Raw genomic sequence first — 8954 nt, 5'->3', positions numbered from 1 at the left:
GCACTGATAACTCAGAACAGGGAGGGGTGGGGAGAGGGGATTTAATTGGGTATAAAAGGTACGGGAACCAGAAATTAAAAGACTTGAGGAACAGCTGAGGAAATACTGAGTAACCAATTCCTTCAATGTAGCCCTGAGCCCATTTGCTGACTCAGCACAAGCTTTTCTTTTTTTCTCTCTCCTCCACTCCCTTTCCCACACAGGGGCCAGGTCCGTCCAAGGTTGGCATGAGTTCTTCGGGGCAGAGATACATTTGCTTGGAGGGGTTGGTCTGGGGGCATTATAAGTCTGATGCCAGGCCCACTCCATCAATATTCATTATTTAGGCATCTAGGATGAGGACAATAGCAAGAACTGTGTTTTTCTCCCCAGGGGAAATAGGCCTACTTCCCAATTCTTTCCTCCTCACTGATGGTCTAAGCTGCCCCATCTGCCTTTTCTACTTCTCCCCACCCAGTTAAAGAGAGAGGATAAAGACATTTCTTGATTGCATTTTATCCCAGGAGATTCTGACTTTCCTCATTTCTTCTCTTCCCATCAGGATAAGGTCTCTGCTATCCAAGACATGAGATATCTTGTGGGTGCTATAAGGTGAGGTCAGATTTCCAAGTCAGAAGGCCCTACTTTCTGCAGCCTCTGCAGGATAAGGCCTGTTTGGCCTTTTACCCAGGCCTTTACCTCAGCACTCAGAGACCATTCCCAGGTCTCAAGACAAGGCCTTGGACCACTGGCTTTTGCCCTCACCTCACACCATGTTGGGGGAGTTCAGAAGAAAAGGTGCTTCTTGAGGGAGAAATTTATATAGAAATATCCACCACCCAAGAAATAGACTGCCCATATTTCAGAGGTAAGCTTTTTTTTTTCACCCTCTTCTTTTGGTCTTTAGCATTGTTTCCAAGTTACTAGCAACCTGGTCAGCTGTTGAGGTTAGGCAAGAAAGTCTAATGCTTTGGGAGTCCCTCTTTCATTAACGGCTTCTGGGGACTCCTTTTAGGAGACAGTGTGGTCTTGTGGACAGTGTTAACTGGATGGAGTCAGGAGACCTCACACACTGTCATGGTGTGAGGCCTCCAACTTCTTAATTTCTCAGTTTCCCCAATTGGAAGGATAGGGGAAAGTGAATGAGGTAATGTCTGAAGTACAGTACTTGGAATTCTTTGGAGATGTGAGACACAGAAACACTGGGGAGTGGTATTGCTCTGCTTTTTCTGTGATATTGCTTCGGGGAAAGGAGGGGCCATTAGGAGCTTCTTCCAGAAAAGGCCTTGGGACAGCTTCATCTGCCATCTTCTGATTCTACTCTGAGGTCAATTTGGAGGTTCCCAGAGCAGTTTTCTTCCTTTTCTCTTCACTGTTCTGGTCAGGAGAGAGTCCCATCAGGTCAAGATGACTTAATTGTGGTTCTGATGAAAAGCAATGGGTTGATGAGGCTGCTTGGTATAACAGGAAGAGTATAAGACAAGAGTCATAGTTTTAGAGCTGGAAGGGATCTCAGAGAATATCAAATCCAAACTTTAATTTGATGAGGAATGAGAAAACTGCGGAGTAAAAAGGTAAAGTGATTTGCCCAAGGTCACACAACAGGGAAAGAGCTGTGTCTAGAAATCATAGTGATAACAGATTTCTATACAGTAGTTTACAGTACACAAATTGCTTTCCTCACAGACAAGCACTATTATTCCAGATGAGGAAGCTGAGTCTCAGAGTGGTGAAGTGACTTATCCTAGATCATACAAACCAGAACCCGAGTCTTCTGATTTTCAGTCCATTGTCCTTTCCTCTGATCTTGACTTTTATGCTTTGACCCATAGGTGACCTTGGGCAAATTATTCGTGAGCCTCCCTTTCCTTATGAAATGGGTATGTCCCAAAAGGACAGAGGTTTGACCTCAGAGTCAGGGAGACCTTCATACAAATTCTGCCTCTGATACTTGGAACGTGGAGGATGTAATGGAAGGAATGTCCTAACCGTCCAACCCCATGCAAGTTAGGCTGGTTTTTTCCCTAAAACATATTGAAACCATCCTGGAGATGGATTGGCTCAAGAAGACAACTAGCTTAGATTATTAACATCACTTAGTTACCTGAGGACAAAGTAGATCTGAGAAGCTCCTGGTGTGTCCCACACGTGGCTGGAAGACCATAAGAGGCTGTTCAAAGGCAGGGAAGCTTCCCTCAGCTGAATGCTCTTGGGGTATCCTTTTCCTGCCGTGGCTAAGTAAATCTCCATTTGCCAACAGTTGAATGATTTCCAAGTGTCTCATTTCATTCCGATATCAAACATAAACCACCAAGAGACTGGCCTGCCCGGCCCAGAACAGAGCAGCTGGTTAGTTATGCCGTACCGGCCTATGGACATTATAAGTCCCATGTTGGGACCACGCCTAACACTCAGTCAAGCAAAGAGCAATGAATTTAGCCTCAGAGTAGGCTGCTCTGCTCCCCAACTCTCTTCTCTGGGTGACCGTGTGACCCTAGAGGCAAGTCACTTAATCTCTAAATGCCCCAGGGAACTTTCTAATACTGTAAGTTCCAGAAAAGCTGCCCATTGACACCAATAGAGAGAATTATCTCACTGGGAGTTTCTTATGATAATGATGTCACAAGTCCAGAAAAAATATTATTGATAATAATACCAGCCCAGCTACTCATGGGGCTATTGTAAGGAAAATCCAATGAGATGAAGCATGTGGAAGGGCTTGGAAAATTCCAGCGTGGAAGACTTGTATGAACTGATGAATAGCGATGTGAGCAGCACCAGGAGAACACTTTATACAATAACAACCATACTGTAAAGACAAACTTAGGCACAATGATCGATACAAGGACCGACCACGGTTCCAGAGGACCCATAATGGATGAAACATGCTAGCCCCACTCCAGGTAGAGAGCTGATGGACTCAGAGTCCAGATTGAAGCATATTTTCTGCCCTTTTTTTTTTTTAAGATTTGGCTAATTTGGGAATTTGTTTCACTTGAGTGAGCACACATCTTTGCAATCGGTTTTTGTTTTTCTTACCTTTTCAGTAGGTCAAGAAAGGGGTTGTGGGAGGGAAAGAATTCAGATCAGAAAATAAAATAAAATTGAATGAAAAAGAAAAGAAAATTCCAATGTGCATTAAAATAGAATGCAAAAGGTTTTTGTGACCCCTTACGATTCTTTCTCCGATTTTGTGATTTTGTCATCATTCTCATTTCACAACATTTTAGATCTAGAAGAGCCCCTAGAGATTACCCGGTCCAAACCTTTTATTTTACAGAGGAAATTGAGGGCCAGAAAAATGAAGCAACTTGCCCAATGTCACCCAGGTAATGTATGACAGAGTGAAGATTAAAACCCTGACTTCAAATCCTGGTGCCCTTCAACTGCCCCTCCAGTGTAGTCCTATCCATGGGTGCTTGACAGGTCTTCACTTACTCTATTCAGTAACCTCTGAGATGGGCCAAACATAGCAGGATACATACTTTGTACTTGCAGTCAGAAGACCTGGGATCTGATCCCATCTCTGTGCCATTTACTCTCTTTGTCACTTTGGGCAAGGCGCCTCAGTTTTCTTCTCTGTAAAAATGAGGGCGCTGAACTAGATGACCTATCAGATCTCTTTCTCATACAGATCCTGTGAACTCTAGGTGACTTCACGGTAAATGTCAGAAGCAGAATTGAAACCTGGGTCCTTTGGCGCCATAGAATGGTGATGGAACATTTATATGGCAACATTTATGTTGGCATAGTGCCTGGCATATAATAAGCACTTGATAAATGCTTCTTTCCTTCTTTCCTCCGTGCAAATATTATTTGATTCTCACAACAGCCTGGGAGGTAGGTTTGCTATTTTTATCACCATTTTACAGAGGAAGAAACTAAGGCAAATCAAAGGTGAAATGACTTACACAGCTAGTAAGTGTCCGAGACAGCATTCTATTTCAGGTCTTCCTGATACCAACTCCAGCACTCTATTCCTTTTGTCATTTAACTGCCTCTACCATGCTCTTTCTGCTACCCCATGTATCCTCGTGAAAACATTTATGGAATGCCCACGAGTGACACAGTGCTAGTGAGGCCATGCCTAGTCACCAGAACAAGGAAGGAGACCATGTAGTAAGAGATGGCTAGGGTCACCAATTCATGTCCATGAAGGCAGCCCCTGACTCAAAGGAATTCTGCTGACATCTGAATGTACTTTTATCTGACCTATTTGGGACAGCTAGATAGAGAATGCTGGACCTGGAGTCGGGAAGACCCTGGGCAAGTCACTTAACTTCTCTTTGCCTCAGTTTCCTCATCTGTAAAATGGGAATAATAATAGCACCTACCTTCTAGGGTTGTTGTCAGGATCAAATGAGATAATAATTATAAAGCACTTAGCGCAGTGCCAGGCCCATGGTAAGTGCTATATAAATGTTAGCTATTATTATTATTATTACTTATTTATGATTAGTGTATTCAAAAGTACCTAGGTTTTGCTCACCCCAGATGGCACGTCCATAAAAGTCTCTGACTTCCTTTGTCTACTTCAATATAAAACCACACGGTTCCTGACATCTGTGAGCCATCCAGCAGTCTGGTAATGTCTGATTCGTAGAATACATGAAAGTGACTTTAGAGGTCCTCTAGCCCAATTCTTTCATTTTTCAAATGAGGAAACTGAGGCTCAGAAAGATTAGGTAATTCCCCCCCTCCCCCACCGCCATGGTGGTAAATTGGTCAATCTGCCACACAGGCAGAGCTGGCGATTCCTACCCAAGTACGTACCCAATATTATTCCTCCTGTAGCACACCGCCATCCTTCCCCCAAGCTTCCTGGGAGTGGTTCCTGCGCAGCTTTATCTCTCTAAGCCAGACAAAGACAAGGAACCAGCAGAAGGGAATGAAGCAAGATGCTTGTGTCTTTTTGTGCCCTTCTTGTATGAGTGAGTCTATCCACTAAATCTGTTTGTGTACCCTCCATAAAACCCATAGCTAGACCAACGGAGTGTGGAGTTTTGTCTCTGTTCCTTGAAATCTCAGACCTTACTAGCTGGCACAGCTGGGCGCCATCCAGAGTGAATGAAAACACATAGGGTCCATTCTCTGAAAGGGGTGTACAATTCAACAAAAACTGTGATCGAGCTCATCTTCCGTGCAAGGTCATGTTCTGGATATTGTATGATCTGAGACGTTCTGTGGACAGATTTGTAAGAGTCCTTAAGACAACTCAGTAGGCAGATGGGTTACCTGGCACACAAACACCTTGGGAAGGTGTCGGAATCTAGGGAGTTTGTGTCTAGGCAGGAGGGTGCCAGGGGAGACTTCTCCTTCTCTCCCACCTTGCTCCCTGCTCATTCTCCTCATTTCAGGGCAATGAGTCATGGAGCGACTTGGCATTGAGGCTGTGGACAGAACCAAGGGATAGTATTCAACTACTTAAATGCCAAGTCCTCGGCTGTTATTTCCTGCTGGCTTTCCCTGTCCCTCGGGACACTAATACTCCTGATTTTTTTATAGGCTACCCCCTTGAAAATCTGTCTTAAACAAAGCCCTCATGGAGCTAGTTGCAAGAGAGACAGCCTGACATCATGGCAAGAGTGCTGTCCCAGACATCAAAAAGTAGGAGAGCTGTGATTTGGATTTAGAGGACCTGGATTTGAATCCTGACTCGTGACACTTACTAGCAATGTGACCTTGGGTAAGTCACAGCCTCTTTGAATCTCATTTTCCTCACCTGTAAGGACAGTGACACAGTATAAAGACAGCTATAACTGTATTATTCAGGCCACAGGTAGTTGTGAGGAAAGCCTTTGCAAACTATAAAGCACTATAAAAATGTAACCCTATGGTTATTATAGGATTTGGTATGGGCACTCTTTTTTTGGTATTTGACAGTCTTTTTACCCCTTCAGAATTACTAAGGACATATTCTGGGGGCATTTTATTAGAGGCGTACAGAATCATGGAATGTTTAAAGCTACAAGAAGCGTTAGGGATCTATTCCAACTTTCTTGTTTTATAGGGGAGAAAACTGAGGCCCAGAGAGGCTAAGTAACTTCCCTAAGAACACACAGCAAGTTAGTCTCAAAGAACCTAGGCTAGAATTAACGACTCCTGACTCCAAGTTCAGGGCTCTTCCCGCTACGCTATGTTTTTGTAATGCTTCATATCAGCACAAGGGCTTTCCTAGCAAGATGAAGATAATAATAATAATCACATTTCTCTAAGAACTTGCAGTTTCAAAGTGATCTACTCACTACAACTTGGTGGGAAAAGTGTAAGAATTATTATTATTATTATTATTCCCATTTTGCAGATGAGGACACTGAGGCTTAAAAGGGAAGTGAATTGTCCCAGGTCAGTATTTGGTAGGGATGGGACAAAATCTGAGGTTTTTAGGATTCTGTGTCCCATATTCTTCTGCAGCGATTCCTCCCTATAATCAAGACAAGATCAAATTCTTACTTTTTTTTTTAAGGCAATTGGGATTAGGTGACTTGCCCAGGGTCACACAGCTAGTAAGTGTCAAGTGTTTGGTCTGAGTCCAAATTTGAACTCAGGTCCTCCTGACTTCAGGGCCCGTACTCTATCCGCTGTGCCACCTAGCTGCCCTTAAATTCGTACTTTTGTCTCGAGACACAAAAGTAGATCCAGATCAGAGAAGAGAATAAGGTCATATGGGAAGTGGCTGGTAACGCTGGGATCAGAACACCAGGGTTCTGATAGGCAGGGGGTACTGGAGGAGGGACGGAGCCCCGAAGGTTCCCAGGGTACCACACTTTCTTGCTTCACACAAAGAAAGCGGTTTGTTTAGCTGGAAACCCCTCGATGTTTCATAAATATTGTCAGACGTTTAAACTGTGTTTAAGAACCACCAAAAATCCCATCCCAATGTGTCACCTAATCCTGTCTCTGCCTGGGAAGGCAGGTGGTAGAGAGGAATTGGCGGGGTGGAGGAGGATGGCACTCGCCACTGTAGGGGGCCAGGTGGTGGAGAGGCAGAAGAAGGAGGAGGGGATGAGAGGGGTCTCAGGGCTGGGAGAGAGCACCAGTCCACCTTGGGTGCCACCAGGCCCTAGGAGCTTCCTTGGATTTCTGTACATTCTTTAGTGAGTCTGAGATAGCATCCCTTAGAGGCAGAGCCAGTGCTGACTTATGGGCTTTGTATTAGAGAAGACAGACAAGTGGTAGCTAGGTGGCGCAGTGGATAGAGCACCAGCGGGGGAGTCAGGAGGACCTGAGTTCAAATCCAGCCTCAGACCCATAATGCTCACCAGCTGTGTGACTCTGGGCTTAACCCCAATTAACCCCAATTGTCTCACCAAAAACAATCAAATAAATAAATAAATAGATAGATAGATAGATAGATAAATAGATAGATAGATAGATAAATAAATAAATAAATAAAAAGACAAAAAAAATAGATAGGACAGACAGTGGTGTCACGAGGTCAGGTTCAGGTCTTCCCTTCCTTCTGCTACTCTCAGACCAGCGGAGAATGGGCAAATCTCTTTCTTTCTTGGAGTCTCACTTTGCCCCCTCTATGAAATGAGTCTAATAGCACTTCACTATCCTGCTGGGAGAAAAAGGACTTGGTAAACCTGAAAGCATTATAAAATATGAATGACTATTGGCCCCCATTCCCTGCCTCCCCATGAGGTTTGAAAATCTTCCTCCCTGTGTGTTAGTGACCTGTTCTAATGCTTGGGAGTCATAGATTGTTAGCACTGGAAAGGTCCTCAGACGTCATATAAGTCAGAGGTGTCAAACACAAGGCCTGGGGCCGCATTGCACCCCTATCACTCGAGTGTGAATGTGGCCTAAACCAGATTAAAATGTAAATGGGAAATATTTAATAAAATAAATAAAAATGCAGTTGAACATAGATAATGTTAATATGTAGTTTTCTAAGTTACTGTGCAACAGCAGAAATATTTATGTATGGTTTAGTTGCCCCATTTTTATTTAACACCACTGATGTAAGTCACATGCTTTCATCTTGTAAAGGCCCAGAGAGCCTGTTATTTGCCCAGGATCACACAGCTAGTTAGAGTTGGAGTTGAAACTGAAACTCAAGCCTTATATCTCTTTCCCCTATGTTTTTTCTACCACAAAATAAAGACCTGTCTATCCTAGGAAGTGGAATTTGGGAGGACCTATGATGAAAGATACTGTCCACCTCCAGACAACTAATCAACTCTGAGTACAGATGGAAGAATATTTTTTCATTTTCTTTATTTTTCTTGCTCTTTTTGTACAATGTGGTTAATATGGAAATGTGTTTTGCATGATTTCACAGGTATAATTGATATCCTATTGCTTGCCTTCTCAATGGGTGGGATCAGAACCGGAGAGAGGGAAGAATTTAGAACTCAAGATGTAAAAAAATGAATGTTAAAAATAAAATGATTTTTTACAAAAAGTAAAGTGGAATTTGGGCCATTAAAATGTGTGCATTTATACAAAATATTCCCCAGTGCACCTATCTGGATAGAGCTATAGATCTCTGAAGTGTTAAGCTCTTCATTCTGCCCCTCATTGTGTTGACCCCTAGTCAACTGCTACCCATGTCTAATTTTAGTACTGTTTTGTACACTATTGTGTGTTGTGTAAATTGTAAGGTGCTAGCAACATGGGAACCATTATCCTGGTTGTTATTGTTGGGGGAGATGTCTTCTCTGCTGGTCCCACATTATTCCAGGGGGAAGGGTTTTCTTTTAGCATCTAGAGCAGATGTGACAAATGTGAAGCAGAACCTGATAATTTATTTATAGAACCAAAGTGCTCAGGCTGGAAAAGGGTCATCAAGAGGTCATCTTATCCATCCCCCTGCCTTTCAGCAAGACTAAACTTTCCCAGGCAAGGGAGTATTTAGTCTGCTTTTGAAGAGTCCTGGAGAAGGAGACGCCCCAACCTCTCCCAGGAGTCCTCTCCAGTGTCTGGGAAACACATGTCTCAGGCTATTATGTCCTAATAGCTAACCTGAC

The sequence above is a fragment of the Phascolarctos cinereus genome, unplaced genomic scaffold, assembly GCF_003287225.1.
Source record: "Phascolarctos cinereus isolate Bilbo 61053 unplaced genomic scaffold, phaCin_HiC Scaffold_4;HRSCAF=312, whole genome shotgun sequence".
NCBI classification, from domain to species: domain Eukaryota; kingdom Metazoa; phylum Chordata; class Mammalia; order Diprotodontia; family Phascolarctidae; genus Phascolarctos; species Phascolarctos cinereus.
Note: the sequence above shows the minus strand (reverse complement) of the source record.